This window comes from Mustela lutreola, chromosome 3 (assembly GCF_030435805.1).
Source record: "Mustela lutreola isolate mMusLut2 chromosome 3, mMusLut2.pri, whole genome shotgun sequence".
In the NCBI taxonomy this organism is placed as follows: domain Eukaryota; kingdom Metazoa; phylum Chordata; class Mammalia; order Carnivora; family Mustelidae; genus Mustela; species Mustela lutreola.
Genome location: NC_081292.1, coordinates 15,645,098 through 15,662,583, shown reverse-complemented (window position 1 = coordinate 15,662,583; position 17,486 = coordinate 15,645,098). Strand labels below are relative to the sequence as shown.

General features: G+C 44.1%; 1 long non-coding RNA gene across 1 annotated transcript; it reads left to right on the top strand.

The window, feature by feature from the left end:
• Positions 1 to 6,754: 6,754 nt before the first annotated feature.
• LOC131826416 (uncharacterized) lies at positions 6,755 to 10,312 on the top strand. The gene is made up of 3 exons (XR_009351585.1): positions 6,755 to 6,932; positions 8,993 to 9,076; positions 10,113 to 10,312. It is a non-coding gene; the product is annotated as an uncharacterized LOC131826416 (long non-coding RNA).
• The last annotated feature ends 7,174 nt before the right edge of the window (positions 10,313 to 17,486 follow it).

The window sequence follows — 17,486 nt, the reverse complement described above, 5'->3', positions numbered from 1 at the left end:
GTTCTGTTCAGTGCTTCCTGCTGACTGCTCTCTTCTTGGAGAACCTCCTTTTGGTGAGATGCAGACTCTGGCATTTCACCCACGCCTTAGCTGGTCGCTCTTATCCCTTGCTCTTGCCTCCTCAACTCTTTGGATCCTGCTGATGCCTCGGGAACTTCACATCCAAGTCCCTTCTGGCCTCCCCAGTGTCTTGGTCACAGAGCGACTCAGCTCACAGTCCCCATCTCTGTGAAACCCTCAGACTCCACCTTGGTCCCGAGTGTCTCCCAAGCCCAGGGCATGGAGGACATAGCGGAACATGCCACACTGTCTGGAGGCTTCTTTCCCCTTCTCAGTGTGGTTCCTCTGCTATCTTTGGCTCAGGTCTGCCTGCAGCCTGTGGTTGGGGAAACATGTAATGCTCTGGGTTTCTGGTTTATAGATTTTAGGAAGTATAGGGAAAACCTCAATTCTCATACATGAGTCATTCAGAGTAAATGTTAGGGCTGAAAATGTCTTCTAAAAAATTTTTTTTTAGCAAGTAAAAGCCAACAGTGAAAGGTTGCATGTTCATATTTTAATGCTAAATATGTTATTTGGTAGCACCCACTGAAGCCTCAGGGTTGAGTTGCTCTTCTCTAGGGGAAATGATTTAATTATTATAATACTCAGTCATCATGGTAATAACTAACACTGTTTTATAGGTTACTTATTTGTTTCTCATATGATCTTCACAGAGTGCTAATGGCTGGTAGTTACTCTGTGCCAGGCACTGCTCTACGACTTTAATGGATGTTAATTCCTTATCAACACAGGGAGGCTCATTAATCTGCCCAAAGTCACACAGCTTGTGAGTAGCTGAGTTAGGATTGGCCTCCAGGAAATCTAGCTTCAAAGTCTGGATGTTTAATCATAAAATTATAACTGTGTCATATCAATCCAGGAAAGGTAGATTTTAATATTTCTATTTTACATATGAAGGACATGAATATGTAATAGACACAGTGACTTGTCTGGGTGAATCATTGTCTCCTCTCTAAGTTGGTGATTCAGAATGTCTAGAGCATATCCCCTGAGTTGTAGTGGCCATGTTCTTTTTTTTTAAATTTTTTTTATTTTAAGATTTTATTTATTTATTTGACAGAGAGATAGAAAGCACAAGCAGGGGGAGCAGCAGAGGGAGAGGGAGAATCAGGCTTTCCACTGAGAGGGAACCCAATGTGGGACTCAATGATAGAACCTTAGGATCATGACCTGAGACAAAGGCAATTGCTTAAATGACTGAACCACCCAGGTGCCCCAGTGGCCATGTTATTAAGGCCAGTGGTAAAATGTCTAAGAGATTAAAGGGGGCCTGAGGGTGGGTCTGGAAATCCTGGTCAAGAAATCCAAGGTCAAGAAAATCCCATTTCTTGCTAATTTGGTTGGCATTTGTATGCATTTCCGAACATCTTTGAGAACCAGTTAAGTTCATACTAATGCATTTGTTTTTTAAACTAGGTATTGTGCTAGCCATGGCAGATACTGAGATGAATACATCATAGTTTTGGTTTCAAGATGCTCACGGTTTCATGGGGGAAGAGAGACAAAGTCAGGTGATAATAAACAACGTTTATATGCTGTTTGGGAACTATAAAGTGTTTTGTGGGATTATATGTAAGAGGATATGAGGAGTTGTGAGATAAAGGTGGAGTTAGGTAAACAATAGTAAGAGGAGATTTTCTAGCAGAGGGGCATCTAAGGCTTACAGGGATAGAAATTTTCCAATCAAAAAGAAGGTGGGGGACACTTGGGTGGCTCGGTGGGTTAAAGCCTCTGCCTTCGGCTCAGGTCATGATCCCAGGGTCCTGGGATAGAGCCCCACATAGGGCTTTCTGCTCAGCAGGGAGCCTGCTTCCTCCTCTCTCTCTGCCTGCCTCTCCACCTACTTGTGATCTCTGCCTGTCAAACAAATTAAAAAATATATTAAAAAAAATTTTTTTAAAAAGAAGGTGGGCAGGCATTTGCTTTTGTCCATTAGATAATTGTTTGTGATGTACCAATTCTCCTTGCCAAGAATAACTGGGCTAGATTTGAATTAAACAAAAATGAAAAACAGTGGCTTGAAAGGATTAAAGCACCACCAAGGTAAGCATGACTTGAGAGACCAAGATGGTAGATAGACAGAGGGAGCTGTAAAGAAATGAATGATATTCTTCACTGGTTTTCCCCTTAAGTCATTTGCATTTTAGCAGGAAAGAGGCTAAATACATCAGATGGTGACAACTAGAAGATTAAAAATCTGAGCACAATTTTTGGCCATCTCAAAATACTAGAGGAATTCAAATTCTACCAAAAAGAAAGAGCTCTGGTTAATAGACCAGGCCTCTAATGACACCACTGAAGATCCTTTTCCTAGGAGTGAGGACAATGGGAAATAGAGCAGGCTTTACAAAAACAAACTCACCCTCAAATTATCTCAATTTCTAATGGGATTAAACCAAATTGCCCTATACTAGCTGTATCCAAGAAGAAAAGTAAAGTCTCTCTAGAGAAATATAACATCATCAAGATTCTCTATAATTTTTTCAAGGCAATGATAAACAATCACCAGATATTACAAGCTAGAGACTATTATAGTAAGACAAATAAGTCAGTCAGAGAAAGACAAATACTATATGGTTTTGCTCATATGTGGAATTTAAGAAACTCTTAACTCTAGAAAACAAACTGATGGTTGCCAGAGAGGAGGTGGCGGGGGGGAGGGGTGTTGGTGAAACAGGCAATGAGGATTAAGGAGTGTATCTATTGCAATGAGCACCTGGTGACGTATGGAAGCATTGAGTCACTATATTGTACACCTGAAATGAATGTAACGCTGTATCTTAACAGACTAGAATTAAAATAAAAACTTAAAAAAAAATAACCAGATATTTCAGTTAAAGAGAACCAAAAGATAAAAACCCAAAAAGGGAAAAAGAAAATCAGATAATAAAAATAGACCCACAGATGATCCAGACTGTGAAGTTACCAAACATAATTTTTAAAATAACTGTGATTAAGAGATTGATGACAAGGTGAGGAAGTAGATCTATACAAAAAAATCAAATAGAAAATGTAGAACTGAACAATCCAACAATTGAAATTTAGAACTTAATAGATGGGTTTAACAGCAGTTTTCATATGACAGGAGAGAGCATTTGTAAACCTGGAGAGGATAGTAAGAGATATACAGACATAGGCACAGAGGGAAACTATGTAAACTACAGGGTGGACGGCGGGGGAGAAAAGTATTAACATGGTGAAAGGGTCTAAAATGCCAGAAATTTAAGTGCTAAAACAAGGGAGAAAATAGAGTGAAGAAATATTTGAAAATAAGCTGGCTGAATGATTTTTTAGAGTATTAAACTGCTTCTAGTAGTCCATTATTCCATTTGATCTTTGTAGCCATTTTATGAAAGTTGCCAGAAGGCATTATTATATCCATTTTACAGATGAAAAAATGGAGTCTCAAAGAGGCTAAGGGGTCTTCATTCATTTATTTAAAATGCAGCCATTCATTTACTCAGCAAACTTTTATTGAGTGGCATCATCTGCAAACTTGTTCTTGTTCTACAGAGCCATAAAGAACCTTAGAAATGGCAACTATATGAGTAAATATAAACGAATTCTTCTTATTTTTAACTTAAAAAAAAGGTAATGGTTTAAAACAAAAAATTGTAAATTTTATAATGTATGTAGAAGCACCAGTATGACAACAATAAAAATACAAGAAAAGAGAATGAAATGAAAGTATATACTCTTACAGGCTCCTTAGATTATACATGAAGTTTTATAACACTATTTAAAGATAGAGTGTGTAAAGTCAAAGATACATAATGTAAAACCAAGAGCAGCCGGGCACCTGGGTGGCTCAGTGGGTTAAGCCTCTGCCTTCAGCTCAGGTCATGATCTCAGGGTCCTGGAATCGAGTCCCTCATCAGGCTCTCTGCTCTTTGGAGAGCCTGCTTCCCTCTCTCTCTCTGTCTGCCTCTCTGACTACTTGTGATTTCTCTCTCTGTGTGTCAAATAAATATAAATAAAATCTTTAAAAAAAAAAGTCTCTTAAAACAAAAACAAAAACAAAAACCAAGAGCAGCCACTAAAATATACTCAATAATCCAAAAGAAGTCAAGGAAAGAGGAAAGAAAGAATAAAGAACAGATGGGATAAATGGAATATGAATGATAAGATGATTGACTTAAGTCCAGCTATGTCAATAATTACATTAAGAGTAGTTGATCTAAATACTTGAATTAAAGGAAGATATTGTCAGACATAGTCTTAAAAATTCATCAAAGGGGCTAAAATTTTAAAAATCTGACAATCCCAACTGTAGTCAAAAATATGGAGAAACTAGACTTCTCAAATAGTGCTAGTGGGAGCACAAATGCTACAACCACATTGGAAAACTGTTTGGAAATATCTATTAAAGCTAAATACACATATATCATATAATCCAACAATTCTACTCAGCAGAAATGCATACACACTTTCACCAAAACAATGTAAAAGATTGCTTTTAATAACACTGTTGTAATAACCAAAAACCTGGCAACCATTCGACACTAGACTGGATTAATAAATTTGGTGTGTTTATACAATGGAATATTACATTCAACAATAAGAAAGGACAATCTACTGCCATATGCAACCCTGTTGGTGAGTCTCAAAGTAATGTTAAATGAAAGAAACTGGACAAAAAGGCATATACTGTATGATTCCATTTACATCAAGTTCAAAATTGGACAAAACCAATCAAAATGGAATGAAGGGAAAATAGCGGTTATCTTTTAGGGTTTGATGTCAGGAGAGGACAGGAGAGGCTTTGGAATACTGATGATATCCAAATCTTTGATTTCTACAGCAGCCACTTGAGTATGTCAGCTCTATAAAAATGCATCAGGTTGTACCATTTTGCTATATTCATGTCATGTGTCAGTAAAATTTTTCCTGTTAAGAGGTAGAGATGAAAGACATTTTGGACAAGAAAGATGGCATAATCAAAGGCACGGAGGAATAAATAATATGGTGCACAGAAAATCACAGGTACTTGATGTTGCTACAGCATAAAGCGTGAGGTAGGGCATAGTGGGACTGAGGGAAAAGGTTGCAGTGGGCAGGTGGTCATGGACGGTCTTGTCTACTCTTCTAAAGAGTGCAGGCTGTTGTCTGAGGTTGATTAAACACTCAAAGATTCTAAGCAAGAGGTACCATACTAATATTTGAAATTCAAAAATATGTGATTGCTAAACATTAAAAAAATTCCTAGTGTCCATTGATGAAGAGGGACAAAAAGAGATGCATAGAGGCTAGTTCAGATGCTCTTGCAACAATCCCATTGAGAGCTGATGAAGAATGGAATCAGGACAGTGGTCATGGGGTGGTCTCTGCAGTATACAGAGAACAGGACCTCAGAACTACCTAGGAGGTGATATGGGCAAGACTCTTTGGGGTGTGGGAGGCGAGGAAAAGTGGAGTTCAGCGTGATTCCTAAATCTGTAGCACAGATGACCACATGGCTGGTGGTTCTCCTGAGGGAGGCAGAGAAACTTCTGGAGTTCAGGGAAGGGGCAGAAGACTCATTTCATTTTGGATGGTTTGGACATGTTTACAGATAAGGCAGCACCCAAGAGGAGGAGGATTCTTTGAGACTTATCCTGGGGTCTCTTGTTTCCTGGAATTGATGACTGATTTCAACGCCAGATCTCTGATGTTCTCTACAAGCACTGTTTGGTTTTGTTGCCTTTTCTGGTCCTCATGCAGTCAACGCACAAAGCCACGGTTGTCAGCAGCCGATCCAGCAGCACCGCTGCCCTGGGGTCTGAAAGACTTCATCTCGCTCCCGGCCGCTGCTCCAGACAAAGGCTGTCTTATGCACCGTCTATTTCAGTCATTTTTATGAGTGCTGCGGAATATCTTCAAGCTCTCCCTTTTAAGCATTATCTCTTGGCAGTTAAGAAAATAGATCCATTGCAAGCGCTGGAGTTTCTGAAAAGGGGTTTAAAAATAGCTCAGGGCGCTCTTCAGCTGCAGCGATTGGGAAATTGAGCCCTTTGCTTGCACTTTTTGCCAGTTTCCATTTCAACCCTGCAGCTGGAAATCAGTAGCTCTTCCTCTGTCGGGAACAGATGCAAAAGGCGGAAGGAAGGGGCCAGGGCCCTCTCGTAACTTGGGGTCACATTCCATAATCTGTGGATGCTGAGAGGCAACGGGGGTAACAGAGAGTGGGTATATCAAACTCGGGGGGTTGAAAAAGCCTGTTCAATATTATGATACATCTTTGTGTTGGGAAATGAACAAAATAAGCCTATTGGTTTTTCATGCAAACTATTAGAAGCAAACAGGACAAAATCACTGGGCAGGAGGGGTAGGGAGAAACCACACGCACTCATAGCAATGCTTTACTCCCCCGTTTTTACCCTGAAAAAAAATGCTTTACTCGCACTTTTTCCCCCATGACAACACTAGAAGTAGCTGTTGGCACCATTCCCGCCATACAGGCGTGAACACCAAGGAGGAGAATCGTTGCAGGACGCGGCCCGACGTCAGGGAGTCCGGGAATGGGGGGTGGGGGGTAGAGTTACAGCACAGGCTCCAAACCGCTGCTCTTAGCCATGGCTCTGCATTGTTTTATAACTGGGGGTGCACGAGATTTCTATCAATTCTCAAAAGGGAGTATGGGTGTTCAAAAGCAGGAAAACATCCAAGAATAGACATGAACACATCTCTCTTCTAGGCACAGCTCTGCCCTGATGCTGCTAAGTTTACTGAGTAAACGAATGAGCGCATTTTAAGTGAATGAAGACCCCAATCTCTGAGACCCCCTGTCTTCATCTGTCTTCATTGACTTCCCATCAATGGCTACCATGGGATCTCTTGACGGTCTTCACAAAATGGCGGTGAAGATCAAGGCGGATCATGGACTCCTGGAGGTAGTTTAATCCTCTGGAAAATGGTGCAGCACTTCCGGTGCACCCGGCATTTGCTGTAGGTGCTGGTGATACATCCTTGAAGCAGGTAGACAAAATCCCTGCTTATGTTCTATCAGGAAGAGGTGGGAACATTCTGAAGTGCGTTACAATGGTCCATACATTCAGGGGAGAAGGGCTATGGGAAAAAGGAGAAATGGAGGAGAGTATAGGGGACCTCACTGAAAAGTGACATTGTATGGGCATTTTTCGGTGAAGGAGTTAGCTCTGCAGACTTGCGGGTGAAGAGTGTGACAGGTAATGAGGCAGACGGGCACCTGCCGGTTCCCAGGCCAGTGGGTCTGGTGCCCAAGAGCAAGGTGGGGGGAGGGGTGGTTGGGAGGTTCAGGGAGGCCTGGGGGTGTGGATTGGACAGTGGATGGTAGGGGGTATGTACTGACATGAACTTTCACTATGAAAGAAATGGGGCCACCGGGAGTTTCACTCAGAAGAGCAACACGGCCTGGTATGTTTTAAAGGGATCCCGCTGGCGGCTGGGTTGAGAGTGGATCTAGATGGTAATGGGAGAAGCAGGAATAGGAGACTAGCTAGCAGGCTGTCGCAGTAATCCAGAAGTGGGGTCAGAAGTGGCACCTTCTGCATGCATTGGGAAGGAAAACAAACAAACAAACAAACAAACCAACCCCAATGGGATAGGAAGGGATGGAAGGAAAGGCCAGAAGCTAAGAAAGTAGACTGGGGAGGAGGTGGGGAGTACAAACCCTGTTGGGGTGTGTTGAAGGAAGAAGAAGGGAAGAAGTCAGAGGCAGAGGAGGTTTTTTTTTTTTTTTTTAATACTTTATTTATTTGAGAGAGAGAGTTGGGGAGAGTGGCAAAGGGAGAAACAGGCTTCCCGTTGAGTGGGGAGCCCAACACGGGGCTCGATCCCAGGATCCTGGAATCATGATCTGAGCAGAAGGCAGACACCTAACCCACTGAGCCCCCCAGGCACCCTCGTTTTTGTTTTTGTCTTTTGACTTTTGACTATGGTGAAGTACGCAGAACATAACATTAACCAACCCAACCATGTTTACATGAGTTTACAACTCAGTAATGTTAAGCATATCCACACTGATCTGCCACCAATCTCCAAAACTGTCTGTGGTTTGCAAAACTGAAACTGTGCACCCATTAAACGGCCCCTTCCTGTTCCCCCCTCCCCTCAAGTCCCTGAACACATCATTCCACTTTCTCTATGAATTTAGCCACTCTAAATAATTCAAGCAATATTTGCTTTTTTCATGACTGGATTCTTTCGCTGAGCAAAAGACCCTCAAATTTCATCCATGATGTAGCATGAGTCAGAACTTCCTTCCTTTTAAAGATTCCATTGTATGCATATACCACATTTTGTTTATCCATTCATTCTCTGATGGACACTTGGGTTACTTCCACCTTTTGGCCATTGTGAGTAATGCTCCCAAGAACATGGCTGTAAATGTCTCTTTAAGACCCTGCTTTCAAATCTTTTGGGTACCTATGCAGAAGCAGAAGTGCTGAATGAGGCAGAGAAAAGTCTTGCTGCAACAGGAAGCATAAAAAATGTGGGGGAGTAGTTGGCAGCAGAAATGAGATCATGAGAAGGTTTTCTGTTTTTGTTTTAATGGATGGGAGGAATAGTGGCATGTTTCCATTTGATGGGGCTGATCCCGTAGAGAGAGAACAAGTGAAGATGAAAATTGCTGGACCGATGACCTTGGGTATGTGAGGGGATTGGACCTCACATACCACTGGAAACACTGGCTCATTGGGGGAAAGTAGAGTTTGTGGATGCAGGTGTAGTAAGGGCCAGTGGCTGATGGCTGGACGATGTGGATGTTTTCTCATGGCTTCCATGTTCTTAGCAAAGTAGAAAGCAAGATCGTCAACTGAAAGTAATACGTAATAACAGCAAGATCAGCTACCAATCTTGAGATCTAGACCCTATGCTAGGAGTCTTATAAACTTCTATAGTCCTAGAAGTCCTATAAACTTTTCAATTAGCCAGCAAAGCACTTATTATTTTTTTAATTCTCATTTTACAGATGAAGAGAATGGAGATGCAGAGGAATTAAGAAACTTGCCAAAGTCACACAGCTAATCACCAGAGGTCCTCCCTTTCTACCCAGGTGTGTTAGACCCCGGAGCCTGTACTTTTTCTGCTACACAACACCTGTAAAGGCCTATTTAACCAGAGCGGCCCCACCCCGGCTGAACTGCCATTTTGTTGTTTATGCAGTAAAACTTAAATTGACCTTGCGCTGCAACCCCCCACCCCGACCAGGGGAACTTACTTAAAAACAAGTTCTGGAAACCAGACCCAGGTAACAAAGCCCAAATAAAAGGGTGGGTCAGGTCAGGTGGAGACATTCAATCAGTGGGGGCGCATACTGTCTCCTAGCTACCAAGGAGTATGGGCCCCGCCCTTTGGGCACCTTTTGGGTGCCAATTCAGACCAAAGTGATAGGCTGGCTCAAATGTCTACTAGGGTAAATTGTAATTCAGTTGGTCACCTAGCATGACTGTGCATCTTTCTCTGTGTGTTATAATTTCATTGGCCACCTGTGCGTGGCCAGGCCCAACCACATGGCTTTTGCTTTATAAAAGTTAGTCTGTGAGGGAGAGAGAGGTCGCCCTCTCTGTAAGAGGTGTGGCCCCGAACATTTGGTTTGATTCTTGATGCTTGGCGCAAAATAAAGCTTTGCTTGACCTTCGCTTTGTATCAGTCTCGCTCCTTTAATCACGGACCCATTATTGGGGGACCCAACACTGGGGACCCAACACACCAAGTGTCCATTTTTCTCTGACACCTGTCCTATCCTGGAACCACAATATCTACCTTCAGGGACCAAGGTCTCCAGGCCCCCTCCTCAAATATCGAAATGATATTTTCACTAAAGGTCTGTGTGGAGCTGAGTTGTGGGGGTGGAGAGATAATAAACAGGGAACAATGGAAAAGGCAACAACCCTATTTCTTTAAAATGAATTAAGTTGAAGGTGAATGTGAGAGGCATAGTGTTCCATTCTCAGACCCACTAGTGAGAAGCTCGGAAATACCAGGTTGCCAAGCATCAGTGACCAGCCTGCTGTCCCCTTGTGATTATGCTTTGAATCAATGCCCCCACCACACGTGAAGTAAATGCTAGTATCACCTTCATCTCACAGGAGAAACCTGACAACAGGGTGGCCAAGAAAACACCTTTGGTAAAGTCACGGAGATTCATGGAGCTGCCCCTTGAACCCGTCTCTCTAGCTCGGGGCTCATGTCCTTTACGTCTCCACTGTTCTCGGCGGGGCTGTCTCCCCACACCCCCACTTCAGACCATGGACTGTGGCTTCTCTGCTCCTTCAGTCTCAGAATTCTGGCGACCCGACCAGGTGAGTCATGCCCCTTCCCTCAGCCAGGCAGGGCTTGCCCCTGGGGTGAGGGGTCTGCACGAGAGGGGTAAGCCAGCCCGTAAGGACATCCCCCAGGAGAGCTAGTCCGGCATGATGAGGACAGCTGTGCTGACTTTAGTTAATAAGTCTCAGCTGCAGTCTAGTTTTGTAGAGTAGGAACCATGCTTTTTTCCCACAGGGTTGCTGTGATGGCTCCCTTTACATGCATAGTTGTTGAAGACCCTCAAAGGTTAGAAGAGAAGCCTTTGGAAAACGTTAGGTGACTTGTCACAATTTAAAGGGAGAATTTCTCTAAACAAATGATCTCACATTTTTCACTTCTAGATACCTCTTCTGCAGAAACATTGGCTCGTCTCCCAGAGATCTGTATATAAAGAAGTTCGTTGTGACTATGACTACAATTGAAAAAGATGGGAAACAACTTGAATGTCTGAGGATAGACAGATGGCTAAATATATGAGGTGGTACATCCATGCAGCGGGGTCCTAGGGAGCCACTGCCAAGATGCCAGCGTGCTAGCAGGACTGAGCAAAGGGCTCCAGGGTAGAAGGTTAAGTGAACCAAACGGTGTAATTTGATCTTGTATTTAAAGCGGGGTGATATATAAACTGGGATATTATTATTATTATTATTTTGAAGATTTTATTTATTTGAGAGAAAGAAAAAGAGAGACGAAAGCATGAGCAGGGGGAGGGGTCAGGGGAGAGAGAGAGAGAGAAGCAGACTCCCCATGGAGCAGGGAGCCCAACATGGAGCTCGATCCCAGAAACCCAGAATCATAACCTGAACTGAAGGCAGATACTTAAATGACTGCGCCACCCAGGCATCCCCGGATTTCATTACGTTTTAAAAAAAGATTTTATTTGGGACGCCTGGGTGGCTCAGTTGGTTAAGCGGCTGCCTTTGGCTCAGGTCATGATCCCAGGGTCCTGGGATCGAGTCCCACATCAGGTTCCTTGCTTGGTGGGGAGCCTGCTTCTCCCTCTGCTTCTGCCTGCCTCTCTCCCTGCCTCTCTATCTGCCTGTGCTCGCTCGCTCTCTCTCCTTCTGTCTCTGACAAATAAATAAATAAAATTAAAAATATATATAGATTTCCTTTAAAAAAAAAAAAAGATTTTATTTGTTTTAGACAGAGAAAGAGGGAGAGAGAGGGAATCTCAAACAGACCCCCCACTGAGGATCTCACAACCCTAAGATCATGACCTGAGCTGAATCCAAGAGTCAGATGCTTGACCGAATAAGCAACCCAGGCGTCCCTAAATTAAGATTTTAAATAACATGCCTAAATTTACAATACATTTTGTAATATTTAAGTGTATATTTAAAAATCTGATTACATGCTAGGGATACTAAATGGATTCCTAAATGCATGGGAAATGTCTGGGAAAATTTGACGGGCCTTTGTCATCATCGGGCGCTGCTGCAGGAGGGAATGGGATTGGGGAGAAGACAAAGAATTACAAAAGAGAAATTTTAAAGTCTTTATAAATACAATAGGTCTTTAAAGTTATTTTTTTATGATTATGTTAATGTATTCATTTACTACTTGTATCCCTAAATCGGACCATCGAATACTATGAAAACAAGAATAACAGTTCCTAATGGGGAAATTTCCAGTGTCCAGCTAGAACAGAGGTTGTGTCCACTTTCGCTGGACTCCCTGTTTCTGTTGGTTCTACTGCTGCCTCTGACACTAGCTGTGTGAATTTGGACAAGTTGCTTTCTGTCTCTGGGTCTGTTTCCTCCTGTAAAGAAAAGATTGAATTTGAGTACCAACAGATAAGACTTTCTATTAATAAGTTCCAAGAATCTGACCTCTCTTTGCAAGTGGGTTTTTGTGGGTGGAAGGCCAATATGTGAAACAGAAGGACGTATGTCAACAATCTGACCGTTTGTGGACCAAATCCACCACTCAGAGCTGTGCTGCCTTGCTGTTGAGTGGAGAACCGTGGGGTGATTTTAAGTGACCTATAGAAGCTCACATCTACCAGTTGCTCTTGCCGTGTTCCTCTGCATCTTAAGCCCAGATGCTGGCAGCTGCATGAGAGCTCAGGAACTGTTTGGACTCCAAAGAGACCATTGTTATATCTAGAGCATTCTGTAAGGACCCCAGGTCTTTGGAAGAACCCTCCATGAGTGGTTTTCAGAGGAATCAGGTCCCGGGTTATTATGCTCAGAGTCCACCAGCCTCACTGCCAGCCCCTGACCCAGAGCTACAACACTGGGGCTGTTGCAGGAAGATAAAGGATGGATAAGGATGGAGGCAAGGGGAGCGGTCAAGTACAACCCACACCATGTTATGCAATGTGGGGAATGTTCATCAGTGCTCTATCCCGGTACTGAGATGTGCCATCTGGGCTTCTGTGTCATTGGCTCCAGCCTCCTCATGTTTCAAGGGGCATGATGAGGATCTTTTTGTCTCCTTTAGGAGCAGGGCTAGATGCGTCATCAGAGCCCACACACGGTCACACCCGTATCCTGAGTAATAACGTGCGGCACATCGCCTAGAGCAAAGCCTGGGCCCTATGCTCAGGGGTCCCCATTTGCACCTGGCACAGATGGACAGGACTCAAAGTCAGAGGAGGTGGGCACAGCAGGAGGGCAGTCCCTAAGGAGGGACAGATGGACGTGCAGCCCATTCAGTTGCATGGTCCCTCCCGGCTCAAGTCCTCCCTGCGGATAGTAGTCCGTGCCCCTGCACCTCCTTGACTTTCCCTTCCCATTTGTAGGATATAGACTTAGGGCCTTGGATGAATGACTAGTTACAGCCAACGTCCCTAACCCCACCGAGGCACACCAGCCCAGGCTGCGGGTCCAGAGACCTGACTTCAAGTTCCAGGTGGGTCATGTTCTCATTGCAAAGCTAGTCACACACCTTCCCTGGTTCCCTGCTTCATTTTCTTACAGGGTCTAGGATTAGAGGCTTGCCAAGGCCCCTGCCATTCTCACAGAGACTCTAGATTATAGAGGCTTCACAGTGTTCCACATACTTAGTAAGAGGAAGGGAGGGAGCTATAATGGTTAAGTGTGTGGACCCTGGGATCAGAATTCCCGAGTTTAAATCCTGACTCTCCTTTCCTTGTGGTGACTTTTTTTTTTTTTTTTAAAGTCGGCTCCATACCCAGTGTGGAGCCCACCAAAGTGGGGTTGAAGTCACGACCCTGAGATCAAAACCTGAGATCAAGGGTCAGACCCTTAACCAACGGAGCCACCGTGGTGCCCTTCCTTGCTGTGACTTTTTCCACGTGGGCAAAATGAAGGTAAGAACTGTGGTTACTTCATAATGTTGTTTTGGGGAAGGCAACAGAGAATCTGTGTCGAGCTCGGCGCATGACACAGTAAATGTTTAATACTTCTTAGCTTATCATTTTGTATTTCTCAAGTCTATTACGATGCTGAGATCAATAGCAGGCAATGGCTCAATTGTTTCTTTCTTTTTTTTTCTATTTGAGAGGCAGAGAGCGAAGGTTCATGAAAGGGGGAAGGTCAGAGGGAGAAGCAGAACCCCCGCTGAGCAGGGAGCCCAATGTGGAACTTGATCCGGGACTCTGGGATCATAACCCGAGCTGAAGGCAGTCCGGCTCAACCAGCAAAGCCACCCAGGTGCCCTCAATTATTTCTTAATGAAACATCATAACTCACCATAGATTCAATCTATTACGAGCCAAATCATGTGCCCCATAAAGTTCATCCATTCATTCAATACTAATCCATCAGTGTTCACTGACTGTCTTAGGTGAGGTCTTCTGACCGAGGAGGCAAGACATCAGATCCTGCTCTAGAATTTACTCTGATACAAACCTAAGATAGAAGACACTTTATTGAGTAAGAAGTATTTGCTGAGCATCTATGGAATCCAGAGAACCATCCTGGCGTCCCTGGGGAGTCTGTATAAAGGCCTGTGCCCTGCGCACGAGTTCAGAATTTCCAAGGAGAAGAGCTCCCCCACCCTCCAGGACCCCCGGGGTGGGGACTAATTTTCACATTTGTGACAGATGCTGAGCATTTTTGTGTCAGGGACTGGGTCTGGAGTGTTCCATGCAGTAGCTCACTCAACCTCAGGGGGTGGTCCCTAGAGTTCACCCACTTAACAGATAAAGGCACTAGTCTTAGTGAGAGGAGGTAACTTGTCAAGAGTGCCATAGCCGGCAAGAGACGGAGGTCCTCTCTCACCAGAGCCCCCTGTTCAGTCTTCTAGGGCTGCTGTAACAGAGGACCACAGTGGAGTAACCTAAACAGCAGAAATGGATTGTCTCACAGTTCTGGAGGCTGGGAGTCTGAGATCACGTCAGTAGGCTGGGCTCCTTCTTGGGGTGCTGAGGGAGACTGTTCCATCCCTCTCTCCTGGCTTCTGGTGGTTGCCAGCAATCTTTGGTGTTGTCTGGCTTCCAGAAGCATCACCCTGATCTCTGCTTCTTCTTCACATGATGTTCTCCCTGTGTGTCTGTCTCTGTGTCCCAATTCCTCTTTTTTATGAGGATGTAAGTCATATTGGAGTAGAGCCTCCTCTAATGATTTCATCTTAACTGAATCATCTGCTAAGACCCTGTTCGCAAACACAGTCACATTCACAGGGACTGAGGGTTAGGACTTCAACATCTTTTGAGGTGACACAGTTAACCCCTAACACTTACCTTCAAGACTATATGGCATCCCTCAGCTGGCTGTTCTCTTTCCACTTCCTTTCAGAGACCTCAGTTAGCATGGAGTTTGATCTCCTCCTTGACCTCTCCATGTAGAGAAGGTCCCCCTGGTGCCAGCCACTCTCCCCACGGAAATGGATCAGCTGGTGGGGTGGGGGGAGGGGAGGTAAAAAAGGCAGGTCACCTTCTACAGATCAAAGTGTAGCTGCAACTGAAATGATGTGACATTGACTGCTTATTGATCAATTATTGTACTCCAGGCACTGAGTTGAGAATTTTACCCACATAATCTATTCTGCACAGCAACCCAAAAAGATAGGCGTTACCATAACACTTCCTAGATGGAAAAACCTAAGGTTTATAGAGATTAAGTTCTTGTCCAAAGCCACTGACCCCAACGCTTAATCAACACAGAATCAGGCATAACAATAATGAAATTTTAGCAAATATTATTTTAACTATTTTTCCTCCTTCCCATGGAGCTTTTGGGTTAAAATAACAGCCCCTTTCCCTTCCCTCTATTCTGGTTGATTGGGAACCCTGCCTAGACCCTATTAGTTCATACCCTGGGGCTGTGGATGAACCCTGCATGTTACAAGGACCGTAGCTGCAGGCAATTTGACCTTGGAACAAAGCTGGGCAAGGCCACAGAAGAGGAAGTCTGTCCCAAGGGTCCACCCTGTGCAGCTCCCACCCCCTCCCGCTCCCCAAGCTTTAGGACCTTCCCATACTCCACTCCCCCGCGTGGCCTGTGAAGGGGGCCCAAGGTTCAATCTGTAGATACACCGTTCTGTAGGAAGCACCATTGTTTTCATTGTTTTAGAAAGTGGGCTAGGGCAGCCTTTCCCAGGGGCTGAGTCCTTGGATGGTGAGAGTAGAGGCCAGAAGCAGGAAGAAGCAGGGCCAGTGCTAGAAGGACCCAAGCCAGGGCGTCTGCCTGTCTCTTGGTCTCTCTGAATGCTTTTCTTTCCATAAAAGTAATCGGCGATTATTTTCAAAAAACAACGCAAGTGTGTAGAATAGAAAAGCAACAGTCCTCACAATCCCAGCCATTGGCGAACAGGCTACCTTAATTCTGCTCCTCACAAATCAACATACACATGGACAGTCAATAAAAAGGATCATATCACTTTCCATCTGCTTTTGCCACTTAGTTAAGGTTAGGGTTAGGATAGGAGAATTGTGTTCTGTCTCTACAGACTGATCCCTGCTATTGGCAAATGGTTTCACTGCATGGATGAAACACTATTTAAGTAGACCATGGAGATAGACTTTTATGTTGTTTCCCATTTGTGAGTCTTCCAAACGATATTGAAATAAAAATTCTTGTACATAAGTCTTTATCTTTTTGTCCAATTATTTCTCTGGGATTAATTCTTCAAAGTGGGATTGCAAGGTCAAAGGGTAAACATATTTATTTAATTTTTCTTTAAAGATTTTGTTTATTGGGGCGCCTGGGTGGCTCAGTGGGTTAAAGCCTCTGCTTTTGGCTCAGGTCATGATCTCAGGGTCCTAGGATCGAGCCCTGCATTGGGCTCTCGGCTCAGCGGGGAACCTGTTTCCCCCTCAGAGAGACTGGCCTCTCTGCCTAGTTGTGATCTCACTCTTTGTCAAATAAATAAATAAAATTTAAAAAAAATATTTTGTTTATTTATTTGACAGCGAGAGAGAGAGAGAGAGAGAGAGAGAGATAGAGAGAGAGAGAACGCAGGCAGGGGGAGATGCGGAGGGAGAGGGAGAAGAAGTCTCCCTGCTGAGCAGGGAGCCCGATGTGGGTCTCAATCCCAGGACCCCGGGATCATGACCTGAGCCAAAGGCAGACACTTCGACTGAGCCACCGAGGTACCTGGATCAGCACATTTAAAGATTAAAAATTTTGAGGTGTTATTTCGTGGTTGACCTCTGTAGGCAATAGATAGAGTAACAGTCCCACCACCAGTATTTGAGACTACCTGTTTTCCCTTTCTCTGCCCCCTAAGCATTAGATACTTAACAGGAAAAAAACAAAAGCTATGTCTTATTTTAAATGACATTTTTAAAAAATCATGAGGGAAGTCGACCACAGTTCCATATTTTCTGGCTACCTGTGTTTCCTTTTCTGTACATGCTGCTGCTGCTGCTTCTCTACTGGGGGTGAACTCATGTGATCCTGAGGAAATTACGTCTTTAGCTCGTCACTTTACCAAGACGAACATCACATTGTTGACTTTAACTGTCTGGAGAAGCGAGACCTGTGGCCAGGGAAGCTCGGGTTGGTCATTATCGTTCCTTCATAAATTCGGGGCTGTTCTTTCATTTACTCTTTCATTCGCTTGGAAATTATTCCTGGAGTAATCCGTTGCTCTGGTTTACTCATTAATCATTTTCTCACATAGTTATTGAGCACCTGCTGCCTTGGAAATGCCAGGTCCCCGGGGACGGGGGTGGGGACTCAGAGAGACTCGGTAGGGATGACTCTCCTTGCCCCGTGGGGTACCGGTCCTGTACATGGTGCCCC